Source organism: Phalangium opilio, unplaced genomic scaffold, assembly GCF_054372755.1.
Source record: "Phalangium opilio isolate 3A_F unplaced genomic scaffold, DU_Popi_V2 ptg000043l_1, whole genome shotgun sequence".
Classification (NCBI taxonomy): Eukaryota; Metazoa; Arthropoda; class Arachnida; order Opiliones; family Phalangiidae; genus Phalangium; species Phalangium opilio.
In genome coordinates this window covers 6,339,383-6,354,034 of record NW_028324167.1, presented here as the reverse complement: position 1 = coordinate 6,354,034, position 14,652 = coordinate 6,339,383, and the positions used below count along the sequence as shown (strand labels likewise).

The 14,652-nt window shown below is 36.6% G+C and overlaps 2 long non-coding RNA genes across 2 annotated transcripts; both read left to right on the top strand.

Annotated features, from left to right (window-relative positions):
* Positions 1–276: 276 nt before the first annotated feature.
* LOC149677950 (uncharacterized) lies at positions 277–1,276 on the top strand. The gene is made up of 3 exons (XR_016366452.1): positions 277–404; positions 476–778; positions 1,108–1,276. It is a non-coding gene; the product is annotated as an uncharacterized LOC149677950 (long non-coding RNA).
* A 1,288-nt stretch (positions 1,277–2,564) lies between these two features.
* LOC149677949 (uncharacterized) lies at positions 2,565–3,040 on the top strand. Its single transcript, XR_016366451.1, has 2 exons — positions 2,565–2,828; positions 2,901–3,040. It is a non-coding gene; the product is annotated as an uncharacterized LOC149677949 (long non-coding RNA).
* Positions 3,041–14,652: the final 11,612 nt, after the last annotated feature.

Below are 14,652 nucleotides of genomic sequence, written 5' to 3'. Positions count from 1 at the left end.
GCGGCTACGCATTTCTGGCATTTTAGTTCTTTTTGAAGTTTTTTTACCACATAACCACTCATATAAAAAATTATATTTTCTCTGAAAATGTTAGATGATGATGACGTTTCATTATTAAGAAAGGTAATAAAGTTGTCAATGTCATCTAAATCAAAAGAGTCTTTCTGAGCTTCAGCTATGTTGGTTTCTGTGATTGGAACCAAGACCTCGCATAGATTTGGGACGTGAGTATTGTCTAAAGCAATGACATTTCCACTTCTTGACGTTTCAATTTTTGTCACTAGTGTGTTTTTGTACGCTGCGGTGAATTGCCGACAGCTTGGATTGTTGTTCCAGCCTCCTCTCTGACGGATTGTATTAAAATACAACTCTAGATGGTCTTGTGACAGTTTGTACGTCAAAAGGTACTTTTAAAATTAACAAATAGTTTGACATTGATCATGAGAGCTTTAGTTTATTTAACATTATACTTCAGTGGTGCGTCATTGGGAGCAACATATTTCTCCGCAATATCCAACACACTGTGAATGACGAGTGTGAATCCCAAAATGGCTGTTTTTCTTGGACTTTCTAGAATTAAGTTGCCTTCTATATCTGTCAAATTTAACAACAGTTCCTTCGTCTTTAATAGATCCCTTTTTGTAATATCTAGGTTGGAAGGTCGGATTGCTGCCTTAAAACCTTTAGCCATTGGGTTTCTTGAATTTAAAACATCAAACAATCTATACAAGACAAAGTGAAGTTGCATCTCAAAGTTTTCAAGACTGGACAATGAAGTGTAAGTAGTACCTATCAATGGATGATATAAATCTTGATGTTGGGGCACTGCCTTGGTATACTGGATCCCCTCCCTCCTTCAGAAACTCAATTCCCTTTGCTACGGAGCTACTTCTGGTTTGCGCTGCTTTACAAAGCTTGTTTGCCAAGGTTAAACCCTAGTATACTTGGTAGGCATGTAGGGTGGCTACGTACCCCAGTCAATTCGCTAAGTAATTATGCAGATTATTAGCAAAAATGAAAAACCATTTAGAAAGTGTTAGTTTTGTGTACTTCGGCCGTGCGTTGGTCAATTAAAACACCATAATGCTCCCATAAATTTCTCAACAGTTTACGCATGTGGCATGCATCGAGAAGAAAGTGTACTCTTTCACTGGGATCCACTGGAAGGGGACAAATAACATAGTTGGGCAAAGTTTATGTCCGAAGCGAAAACTAAAGAAAATAGGACCATATCAATTGTACCTGGGTTTGGGAAACTGCTCTGTACGGCGTCTTTTGTGATGGTAACCCCCAAGTAACTGAGCCATCGTGATATTGCTTTTTGGTCCATCACCCACAAGAGCATTACATTTGGCACCTGTTATGTGTACATTGAAAAGACACTCAGTTACGAGAGTTTTTAGCATAGAGCTAGGGGTTCCGTGAACCGCAGGAAATCGCCGACTGGCACTTTCCAATGGCCAATTATTGCTACAGCCATGAAAACTAGGGCCGATGTTGCAATCTCGTCAGAATCTTGGTCATTGTGGCCTAACCCCAAGTTTACGTAACCGGATAACTCTTTCCCTGTCCATTCTGTATGTTTTTTGATGGACATTTCATCCATAGATAACGCTATTAATAGCAGGTGTTTTGATTTTAGCACCTCATTTTTGTTGTATGCAAAGCTTTCAACAGTGAAACCAGGTTGGCCATCAATTTTATTTACCCATTCACGTAAAGTGTTTGGGTGGGGCAAGCAAAGCGTTTCCCTCAAATATTCATACGCTTTGGGCGAATGAAAGTGGACCGTCAAGGCAAAGCTTCGAATTAACTGAGGGTGTTTTTGTTTTGTTGGATTTTTCACTCCTGAATGTCGTAAAAGTTTAAACATTTCTTTCGCAGTTGGTGCAAAGCGCTCTTGAATATCCACCGCATTTTCTTCTAAAAGAAGATTTTGCTTCCTCACTTCATTGAGGCAAGAAAGTTTTAAATTCTTTCGCCGTCGTGTTTGGTGAGCGACCTTGAGCTTTTTTCGAAGAGTTTTGTTTTTGTTTTGTTCTTTTTGTAGTGCATATTGAAGCGCCATCAAATGCATGGATGTTTCACTGAATTTCTGTTTATTGGAAAGTAATTTTCACGACGAAGAATTTAATATTGTTAAGTATGTTTTAGATAACTGATTTTTCAAACCTCGCGTGTTTCTTTTTTTTATGAACTGATGGCGAATCACAGGTACTGTGCCTCCTGAAATATGTCTTAAAAACCGCGGAAAAAACCTACTGTATGCACTGATATCGTAATTATTACTCGTAGCTCAGCCACCTACATGATCATATTTGTTTTGTATTTGTATTATGTCTTGGTAATCATGAAACCCATCAGGTTCTTGTACATCCATGGCGTTTCCTAGGTCATCAATAGAGTAATATCTTTCACATATATGGCAACGTCATAACCCTCTATCTCTTACCTTAGTGATATCCCCCGTTCCGAAGGCAAATAGTATTCTCTAATACAAAGTTGCCTTCAACAAAGGGGATACACAGTTCACACTCCCTCTCTACCGATATTACTCTATTGTAGGATTACCTTCTCCCACATCATCGATCATTTCACTTGATTCAGCCTCAATTAATGCATTGTGCTCAAAAATCTCCGCAGACTTCCCATTGCAAATAATATATTATTAGCCAAGCTGGGTCTTAATTATTATTATTTTAATTATATTATTACTTTTCAAGATATGTACTTCGACGTGTAGGGCGGCTGATGTACAGACTTCTACTTCGTGGGGAAAGAACAGAAAATCTGGGATCGATGATGAAGACTCTGTTGCGCGATGTTGGGTGGGTATTGTACTAAGCAATGCACTGTCAATGTGTGGTTTCTGCGAATATCTCATGCCCGATTTGCCATAGGTGCGCTATTATGTTACATACTATGTACTGACATTCCGAACTTAATATGTTATTCAATTGTTATATATACTTGTGAACCGGCTTCATTAAATCTTAAACAAAACAAAGAAGGTATTGCCTCGTCCTTTAGTAATTTCAGAGTTTTGTGGTTTCTGTCTTCGCTTACACGAAAATCACTTTCTTGAAAGTGATTACCGTATACAAAATGGTCCAACCGTTTTATAGCCACGAGCCATTTATGACATAACCGTTTGATTAATTGTGGAAATCTTAATTACATGAAAGCAACGAGTATAAATTATTTCATATTTAGAAAAAGTGCAACCAACATGCCTGTGAAATGATATTTTATTTGTTGTTGAAAGGCTTTTGCAGTCAGGAACGGCACAAACTTTAACCATTTCTAAGCCTACTCATTAAATGAGATATTTAATCAATTTCAGGTTTTTATTGCATTAAAAATGTTCAAAAAGACATTCTAAACAGTTTTACTAGTTAGTTCAATTCACTTTCCACTTACCGATTATCCTTTTTAACAACGCCAAAAGCTTTTAAGTTTTAACAAGTTGGGAAAGCCAAAATATTACCTCTCCGAGTGGAGATGACTATCACTACCCCTTAAACAACCTAAATATATGCATCTATCGCTTTTTTTAATTCTTTGCAAGTGCAGGAATTCAATTTTAAAATAGTCAATTGTTCAAGCCTTTTCAATATCTCTCAATTGCTGGGGAAACTCTACTCTCTCGCTATACCTCAACCGTATTCTTAGTCTACCAGTATGATTTGTAACATTTGTCCATATCAAAGCTGAATCATACATCGCCACACAAAAAGCAAATGTCCCCAAAAACATGGAAGCCACAACCCAATCACACATAAGCTAGGCTCGTACTTGTTCATCGCTTTCGATGATTTCACTAATATTAGCATTAACATTTTGTACATTATTGGGTTCCTTATTAATAGATATGCCTACGCCTACAGTACTTTCAATAGAACATTTATTTAATGCATTATCTTTGGTACGATCATGGCCAACTGGCCTCGTGGTAGGACCAACATTTTGCGTGCTAGAACCTGTTCCAGAAACAGCCTTTTTTCCGCGGCTAACGCTCTTCTCCTTTCATTTTCTCGTTTCCTAAATTCAGGATCTGACCTTTTTGCCCTCATTCTTTCCCTTGCCTTTTGTTTTCTGATTTCCTCTTTACTTAAATTATTATCTTCCTCCATTTACTTATTAATCAGTTAAATACTCACACAGGTTGGCAAAATCAATCTCCTTCAGTAATACGTAAGGCTTAATTATATTATTTGCCGAACAAAATTAATCGAGCAAATTTAACACTTAACTTCTTCCTTCGAAATTCTATCAAAGAATGAATCAACTGTTTAAAAAAGGTTTTTTTCGCGAATAGGGCGCTATCATACCAACAGCAATTCCGTCATATTTAAAAAATATACATTGCCAACACTTTTTCAAATAAAGAATGATAAAAGTGCGTAAAAAAAGTCTTTCACAAATAGGCCTAGGGGGCGTATAAACTAAACAGCAACAACGCTCTACAGCTACACTAATCTTACACAAACAAGGAGTACTATAAACCCACTACTGGAAGCGGTATTTTTATTCAAACGTAAAACAATTTCGCTTAAGCTTAACATCTCTAGACATCGGTAAAAATGTCTCTATCACTCCTAGACATTATAACTCAAATTCATCTGATTATGTTTTAACAAGGTTAAATCTAACTGGGAGTAAGATGAAAGGAGTAGAAGCTTATCTGTCTAAGGAAATATGAAATTTTATCTTAACAGTTCGTTAAATCATAAGTTTATAACGAAAAAACGCGGAAGGGGAAAACGAGCAGACAACTGCGATTTTTGGGGGTAGAAGGTTAAGAGCGCCATCTGTCGTCCGTGCCAAAGTTGAACTTCCACTCGAAACGCAATGAGAAAGTGGATAAAATAATGCCATCAGCTATTTAACTGCGTCGATATATTTAACGACTTGACCCATGACATGCCCATAACACTGGCTTCTATGAATCCTATTTGTTCTTGGATGCTAGGAAACTTGGTAGACGGAACAGTCTGTACCAAGTACCCAAGCATCCTTCAATAAACGCCTGGCAACATTGTGGTACGCATGGTACAACTAAAAAATAGGATGTGTATCTATCTTTCCAGTCACTCCAAGTCGTTAAGCCCTCATTACAGAGGATTTGAAACACTATCGTAATTCCAAGTGTCTCGAATCTCTAAGTTCCTGTCCATTATGAACAGTGCTGAGAGAATGATACATCAGAAAGAGCCATTCAAATCGAATTGCCGAAAATATTATCCATATTTTCATTTCATATAACAGAGAAAACAAATTATTATGGTTCTGAGAGGAGCTTCCCATTTTGGTTGTTGTTCTCAAAAATATATCGCAATGCACGGGCCTAGATAGATACAGGAGGCAATGTAGGAAATATAACGCAATGCACGGGCCTAAAAAGATATAAGAGACAATGTACGAAATATAACGCAATGCACGGGCCTTGATAGATATAGGAGGCAATGATTTAACGACTTCGGTACTTGGGTTTATCTTTAATATTTAAATAAATATAACTATTTTTAATTATTTTAATCGCCAGTAAATAACTTTAAAAATAGTTAAATCGTTTAAAATAAAGTTGTTCCTATTATCTTTCGAAACTTTGCTAATATTGACGTTTAAAGTGAAGGGTACCCCTCTTGCCCGCTTTTTTCAAATTTTGGGGTATATATACGTTTCGTTTCCATTATAATAATAGATAAAAACGCATTCGCGTGAACCTTTGGTGGAAGCCCTGCCATTGGGAGGCTAGACGTTTCTCGTAACCCTAGCCGATCGCCGCGTATATCTTAAAACCAAATAATAGATAAAAACGCATTTGCGTGAACCGATGGTGGAAGCCCTGCCATTGGGAGGCTAGACGTTTCTCGTAACCCTAGCCGATCGCCGCGTATATCTTGGAACCAAACGATGACGGAGGAAAAGAAGCCGGAATGGACAAAAGACCTGAAGATGTTGGTGCATTGAAGCTGGTGTCAATGTGGAATTGACGAAGAACAGAAGATGGTGGTGCATAGAAGCTGGTGTCAAGGTGAAATTGACGAAGAACAGAAGATGGTGGTGCTTAGAAGCTAGCAAGTACAGACTAGTGTCCATGTGGGATGGACAAAGACTAGCAGATTGTGGTCCTTAGAAGCCAGTTATTAAAGACTTGTGTTTATTAGATGAATGGCCAAATTTCCGTGAACCGCGAACGCGTTCCGGAAATCGGGTATTTGTTTGCTCCAATACGCAAACTGCGAACGCGGTCACGTGGGGTCTGACAGACACACAGACAGACACACAGACACGGCCGGTGTAATACCTCTCCGTGACATACGTCACTCGGAGAGGTAAAAATATGAAAGTTGCAACTTGAATTTCCCGCCTTTTTTCAATAATTTGTATAGGGAAAAAATGAAAAACACAAAAAAAACAGAACATTTTTTATTTTTAGTTTCCCCGTCCGCCATTAGATGGCTAGTGTCGCTTTATTCCCCACCCTACCGATCATACATGCCGAGGGGCAAAATTCGATTTTTGGCTTCATTGAGTCTCGAGCGTTGAATCAAAGGTAGTGTATCTAGGCTATAATAGTGTATTTCTATATCTATGTTTTTCTTGTACTTTTTCTCACTGTGGGTGGCAGGATTGTGTTTGATATACCGCTGACTAGATTGAGGGGCATGTTTTGAACAGTTTTATCACAGTTAGCATCTATTGATTCTTCCACGACAACCTTATTGGGCTTTCTTCTCTTAACTGTCTTGGTGAACTTTTGCTCATTAGAAGTATTACTTTTTTCAAAAATAGTTGAGAGGTTCTTTCTTTTTGGTCGGTTGGCCTGTTTTAGAGCTTGCCTTTTTTTGGGAGTTGTATTACTTTTTTCAAAAATAGTTGAGAGGTTCTTTCTCTTCGGTCGGTTGGTCTGTTTTAGAGCTTGCCTTTTTTGGGAGTTGTATCAGTTGATCCATAGTTTATGATTTTATCTATAACCGGATCAGAGATTCGCTCACACGATGAAGACTTTGGCTATCACAATTAACTTTGGTGACTTTATTTTCACATTTATTAGTAATTTTTTTAGTAGAAACTGCAGCATAGAGGCCATCTCTTAAAGTATGACCTCCTTTGCCGATTTTCCGAGCTGCTTTAGAGTAGCGATCCATATGACTAGATATATATTCCTGAATCCTAGCGTTAACAATTTTTCTCACCCATAGTTTAAAGAAAGATATCACAGTTTCATCATTCTGATCATGCTCAACTGGAAGGCACTGGGTAAAAAGGAACCATAATTTTGGCATTTTTCATTAATATTTTTATGACATTCCTTAAGCATGCTCTTTCCAAACATCTTAAATCCATCAACACTGGCATACTTTCTCGCTTCATTATTTAGCCTACCCAAAAATTCTAAAAAGCAAAACTTGGGGAATGACATATGTCCATTATCGCGATCTTTAAATTCTTCCGGTAGAGTTTCTTTTTCATCTCCCTGTAGACTTAATGCAAGGCCAAGTTTGTAAAGTTTTCGCCCTTTAATTCTTCTATCTAGGGGTGGTGGTTATTTTCCCTGGCAAGCTTAGAAACGTTTACGATTTCTCTCATACATCCACCGCCCAACCGCAGAAGAGATTGCGGTGGTTCGTTAATCATTTCTTGTCCAGAGAGTGAGAAAAGGTTTTCATTAGTAAACCTCAGTTGTTTACAAGCAATGGAATTTTTAATTAAATCGTCATCGGATGGGATTTCAAAGATGAATTCAGATTGTTCGAACCATTCTTCATCTTGACTAGCACAAATGTTTACAACTGGTTCACTAGTGGCTTCGTCCTCTGCTGCGTGAGTAGTTATTTGAGAAATTTCACCAGTTGGAGATAGCTCCTCAACAACGATTCGCTTAAATTGTTTGGTGGAGTTTTTGATTGAAACGCAGGAAAACGTTTGAATTGCGCCGCAATCGCATTATTTTTCAGGTCTTCTCTCAAAAACGTATCGGCGTATGTCAAAAAAGGCTGCGACCATATGCTACGATATTTCTCGTGCTGTTCTTCAAACTGTTCCTCGTTTTCACGTTGTAAAAAGGCATCCTAATGAAGCCGATATCCTTTAAGGTCTAAGTAATACCACCATTTCTACGCAACCAATATTTTACATCGTTTTTCATGTGGTTGTGACAAAACTATAAATTATCGGACGCCACGGAACAGCTTTGTTTAACAGCTTTGATGATACCCTTTTCTCTATCGATAACCACGGGAACATTTTTACCCAAGGTTTCAAAATCCAGTTCCAGCACTAGACGTGAAAAAGCTCTTATGAATAGCTCCGAATTTATTTTGGTGTATCATGAATAAGACAGGGAAAATAGGGTCATTTACTAGTTCCGTATTACGCATTACGACTGTACTTAAGTAAAAATTACCCATATTGAAAGTTGTATCGTAAGTTATACACTGTTCAATATTTGTGCCATCTCTTAAAGTTTGGCTCAAAAGTCGCTTACCTAAAGTCACCGCTTCCGGTTCACCAAAGACTATTGTCAAACTGTCGTTGTCCAAGTTTATTTCTCTAATAATGTCCTTAAATTCGGTCTCCTTCAAGGCTATTATCGAGTACACTGAATCAGGACAAATCTTATTATAAAAAAACGTCTTGGTTTGGACCAAGGCCGAAAAAACAAACGATATGTGTGAGGTTTATCAATTGACTGAAGTTTCAGATATTGAAATTTTTTTCTAGTTATTTCTATCCACTCAATCCTTAATCAGTATTTAATTCAATCAACTGATTTTACTGTTAATCGATCTAGTCCCTCTAAATTAATTGAAAAATTACATATCTACGCTTTTTCAAGAACAATTACATTTTCCGAAAACCTTTTATCATGAAATTAATTATTTTGAAGGGAGTACGTTTTGAGGGATTAGTATTGAATATTTGAAATGTTCTACTGGATGTCTAAAAAGAGCAAGCGAACTTTGGTATAACCAGAGGTATAACTCGAATGGAAAATGTAAATATTTAATAGATGCCAAACCAGGGTGTTGCGCGAATTTATACATTTAATTTCGTATATAGAAATTCTTCATTTCTATTGCCGCCTCTATGAAGGTAAAGTTGCACTGGAACTTCCATTTCCGTACTTTAGAATTTCTTGGTCATAACTCAGTCTTCATTTGAAACGTCACCACCCCTTTCTACATTGTTGGCGCTACTTTTACACCGGTTACGTATTACGCGTAATCATTTTAGCAAGCGCAAAGATCAGGGGCGAGGTGTATTCTCCCTCGCACCAAGGGTCATCGCCAGACGGTGCCAAAGTTCACTACGGGCAGGAGGCTAGTCAACTAGCACTGCCTATAGCGGTGTTTCTAAGCGAGCGAGAGAATGAGAGAAAACACCCCAATGGCGGGATCACACCTGTGTTTTAGTTTCTCTGTATGTAATTTCCAAAATGGTCTACTCACTTACAAATGTACACCGATTACACTGAGTGATCGGTCGTTCGGGCGCTAGCGAGTTTCAAGCCATAACCATAATCATTCATGTACACGAATGTTTTATAGTGTTGGGTTAATAAGGTTGGTGGGCAAGTCTGGAGTGTCATGTACCGTTTACTAATGTGAAAAGGTTTCGATCTATTGGCTGAGTGTGTTGCGACGGCTCAGATGACCCATACACTGGAACCACTGGTTATTATAAAACGCCATATATTGGGAAAATAGAGGAAGGGAAGGGGTGTCGGAGTTAAATGTGACCTTCTTGGCATAACTAGTAATGAATGATGTGTTTAACCATATTATTTCCGCGGGAAATGAATATAACAAGTCATTGGTACTGAGAAGTATTTCTGTTTATGTGATCTTTACCCTTTACCACACAGGATAAACTTTGTTGCTTTGTCTTAAGTAGACGACATTCACTGTAAACGACAGTTATCAACAACTTAAAACAGATTTAAACTTCTTTTGGTGCAAACTTGAAAATTTGTCAAGCCAGCAACAATTAAAACTATGTCGGGCAAGGTGCTTACAAGTTAGTGAGCATCGACACGAAATCCCTTCAAAATAATTAATTTCATGATAAAAGGTTTTCGGAAAATGTAATTGTTCTTGAAAAAGCGTAGATATGTAATTTTTCAATTAATTTAGAGGGACTAGATCGATTAACAGTAAAATCAGTTGATTGAATTAAATACTGATTAAGGATTGAGTGGATAGAAATAACTAGAAAAAAATTTCAATATCTGAAACTTCAGTCAATTGATAAACCTCACACATATCGTTTGTTTTTTCGGCCTTGGTCCAAACCAAGACGTTTTTTTATAATATCTGTCACTTCAGTCTTAATGTAATTAAATTTTGAATAATTATGTTTGCTTTACCGTCATCCCATTGCACTCTAAAATATAACGGTGCATTCAAACACCATTTATGCTGTTTTTTCCGGTGCCAAAAAAGACATCATTTATGGTGTACTTTAACCCCATTTTTATGATCAATTGACGCCATTTTCTAATATTATTTGCAAGTATTAAGGAAATATTAGGCATTTATGCACCATTTACAGTGGTTTTAACATCTTTTTTAGGCAATCTGTTGAACTTCTAATATTACTTAGTTCAGAGCTGTGCTAATTAATTAGTAAGCTAATTGAATTTCTAATTAATTAGCAACATTTACTAATTGAAAATGGTAATTGAATTTTAATTACCTTAGTGCTAATGGAGAAGTAATTCTGATTAATTAATATGAATAGGAAAGGTAATTATCTAATTAAAATTTAATTCGATTTAGGATTAACTAATTAGCCAATTGGATTCTCAATTAATCTTTTAATTTAGTAGAAACTAAAAATCGAGGAATTTACTCTTGATTCATGTATTTGAATATGAAAACGGCCTTATTATATCGATGAGGAAACCTTAGTGCTACTCTAAATATTTCAGCTCCTCAAAACATGAGAGAATAATAGTAGAAATTTCTTAAATCGTAACTGTCCTATTTCGAAATTTCGACTGTTTTTCCTTCTCGAATTAATAGCAGTGCCCATGGATTTACTACTCAGAGTCCATTATAGGAACTGTGGCAAGAAAATGAAGAAATGAAACAAATTTTAACATGACGGAAGGCTCGAGGCTTGTCTCATTTTTCGTGAATAATTCACGGCTTCCGTACCCGTTTTTCAATGCCATTTAAACATTAAACTTTGCATTACCAAAATACTAGATACATGGGCACTTTTAAACTTTTATGTTTACCTATGGTTTCATTTTTTCCTTAATTAGACAAGTAATTAATTAGAAATTAGTAATTCTAATTAATTAGTTTGATAAATAAATGGCTAATTTCTAATTGAATTTAATTAATTTCTCAGTCTAATTGCTAATTGGCTAATTAATTAGTTCATAAATATTTACCTAATTGCTAATTCTAATTCAATTAGTAGTCAGCTAATTAGCACATCTCTGACTTAGTTAAATGGTGTTAAAAGTAGGGAAAAAGTACGCTACCTATGTCACATTATCAAACCAAGTGAAGTGAAAAACTGTGAAATAGTTGTTAAATATTTATTTTTTCCATATTTAGCACCACGTTTATGGTGTAAAACAAACCCGTTAATACACCATTTCAAGTCCCTGTTTACCCATTTAAAGACCCTATTTCCCCCGTTTTAAGGCCCTATTGACCCATTTAGGTCTGATTAATTTATAAAGATTGAGTGGTTATATAAAATGAGCAAAAATCCCATCTATTTTGTAAAACATTAAGCAAAATTTATAGTTTAGAAGAATGAAATATTTTTAAGTCGCAGAAATGGACCGTTATAAAGCGATTCGCTTATTTTAATTTTTAAGTCAAATTACGTAACACTGTAACGAACTTAAACGAAGTTTGAACATAGAATGAGTTCCCAAAAATAATTTTCTAACGTAATATAGTGCCTATATTATTACATATTATTACATATTATTAAAAGCAAATATTTTTATTTTTAAACGCTGTCAACGATAAAACGTTTGTTATTATTGAACTATTTTTTTATTAAATTTGTAGCATTTATAGGATAAATACTTCTACTATTAAGAGGCACAATGCTTGAAATTTGTGTCTCAATGAAACGTAACCTAACTAACATATGCCTTACCTAACCCGACCTATAAAACAAGCAATATTTTCAACGTTTTTAGTTGAAGGACCTTGAAAAATAAACGATTTTTTTGGAAAAGGCCCGCGTTGTTTAGTAATGACCTAATATTAAATAATAAAATTAAAATTTTTATGCCATGAAATAATTTCCAATAAGCAATAATTGAAAGCATGTATTTTTAAAAAATTGTGCATACAAAACTCAGAAAGGTTTTTAAGTGATGTTTTAAAAAGTAAAACATGCTCATTATTAAAACCAATCTGACTCCATTAGTTGTTGCCCAAAAGAGTTCATTTGGATAATTTTAACGGCATTAACTTATAATCGTGTTCATTCAGGATTGATATAGTAAGAAAGCCTTCAACGTGTACATACACAATAGGAAAGGTAGTGAAGTCCCACTGAACACGACTATAAATATTCCTGTAAATCAGGCGTATGGTCCTGAAATGGGTTTGATATGAGATTAATAGGGGTTTTAATTTGGGACATGAAATGGGGGTAAATATGGACTTGAAATGGGGGTAAATATGGACTTGAAATGGGGGTAAATATGGACTTGAAATGGGGGTAAATATGGACTTGAAATGGGGGTAAATATGGACTTGAAATGGGGGTCAATATGGACTTGAAATGGGGGTAAATATGGACTTGAAATGGGGGTAAATATGGACTTGAAATGGGGGTAAATATGGACTTGAAATGGGGGTCAATATGGACTTGAAATGGGGGTAAATATGGACTTGAAATGGGGGTAAATATGGACTTGAAATGGGGGTAAATATGGACTTGAAATGGGGGTAAATATGGACTAGAAATGGGGGTAAATATGGACTTGAAATGGGGGTAAATATGGACTAGAAATGGGGGTAAATATGGACTTGAAATGGGGGTAAATATGGACTTGAAATGGGCGTCAATATGGACTTGAAATGGGCGTCAATATGGACTTGAAATGGGCGTCAATATGGACTTGAAATGGGCGTCAATATGGACTTGAAATGGGCGTCAATATGGACTTGAAATGGGGGTCAATATGGACTTGAAATGGGGGTCAATATGGACTTGAAATGGGGGTCAATATGGACTTGAAATAGGGTAAATATGGACTTGAAATGGGGGTAAATATGGACTTGAAATGGGGGTAAATATGGACTTGAAATGGGGGTAAATATGGACTTGAAATGGGGGTAAATATGGACTTGAAATGGGGGTAAATATGGACTTGAAATGGGGGTAAATATGGACTTGAAATGGGGGTAAATATGGACTTGAAATGGGGGTAAATATGGACTTGAAATGGGCGTCAATATGGACTTGAAATGGGCGTCAATATGGACTTGAAATGGGCGTCAATATGGACTTGAAATGGGCGTCAATATGGACTTGAAATGGGGGTCAATATGGACTTGAAATGGGGGTCAATATGGACTTGAAATGGGGGTCAATATGGACTTGAAATGGGGGTCAATATGGACTTGAAATGGGGGTCAATATGGACTTGAAATGGGGGTAAATATGGACTTGAAATGGGGGTAAATGTGGACTTGAAATGGGGGTAAATGTGGACTTGAAATGGGGGTAAATATGGACTTGAAATGGGGGTAAATATGGACTTGAAATGGGGGTAAATATGGACTTGAAATGGGGGTAAATATGGACTTGAAATGGGGGTAAATATGGACTTGAAATGGGGGTAAATATGGACTTGAAATGGGGGTAAATATGGACTTGAAATGGGGGTAAATATGGACTTGAAATGGGGGTAAATATGGACTTGAAATGGGGGTAAATATGGACTTGAAATGGGGGTAAATATGGACTTGAAATGGGGGTAAATATGGACTTGAAATGGGGGTAAATATGGACTTGAAATGGGGGTAAATATGGATTTGAAATGGGGGTAAATATGGACTTGAAATGGGGGTAAATATGGACTTGAAATGGGGGTAAATATGGACTTGAAATGGGGGGTAAATATGGACTTGAAATGGGGTGTAAATATGGACTTGAAATGGGGTGTAAATATGGACTTGAAATGGGTGTAAATATGGACTTGAAATGGGTGTAAATATCGACTTGAAATGGGCGTAAATATCGACTTGAAATGGGCGTCAATATGGACTTGAAATGGGCGTCAATATGGACTTGAAATGGGCGTCAATATGGACTTGAAATGGGCGTCAATATGGACTTGAAATGGGTGTCAATATGGACTTGAAATGGGGCCAATATGGACTTGAAATGGGGGTCAATATGGACTTGAAATGGGGGTCAATATGGACTTGAAATGGGGGTCAATATGGACTTGAAATGGGGGTCAATATGGACTTGAAATAGGGTAAATATGGACTTGAAATGGGGGTAAATATGGACTTGAAATGGGGGTAAATATGGACTTGAAATGGGGGGTAAACATGGACTTGAAATGGGGGTAAATATGGACTTGAAATGGGGGTAAATATGGACTTGAAATGGGGGTAAATATGGACTTGAAATGGGGGTAAATAT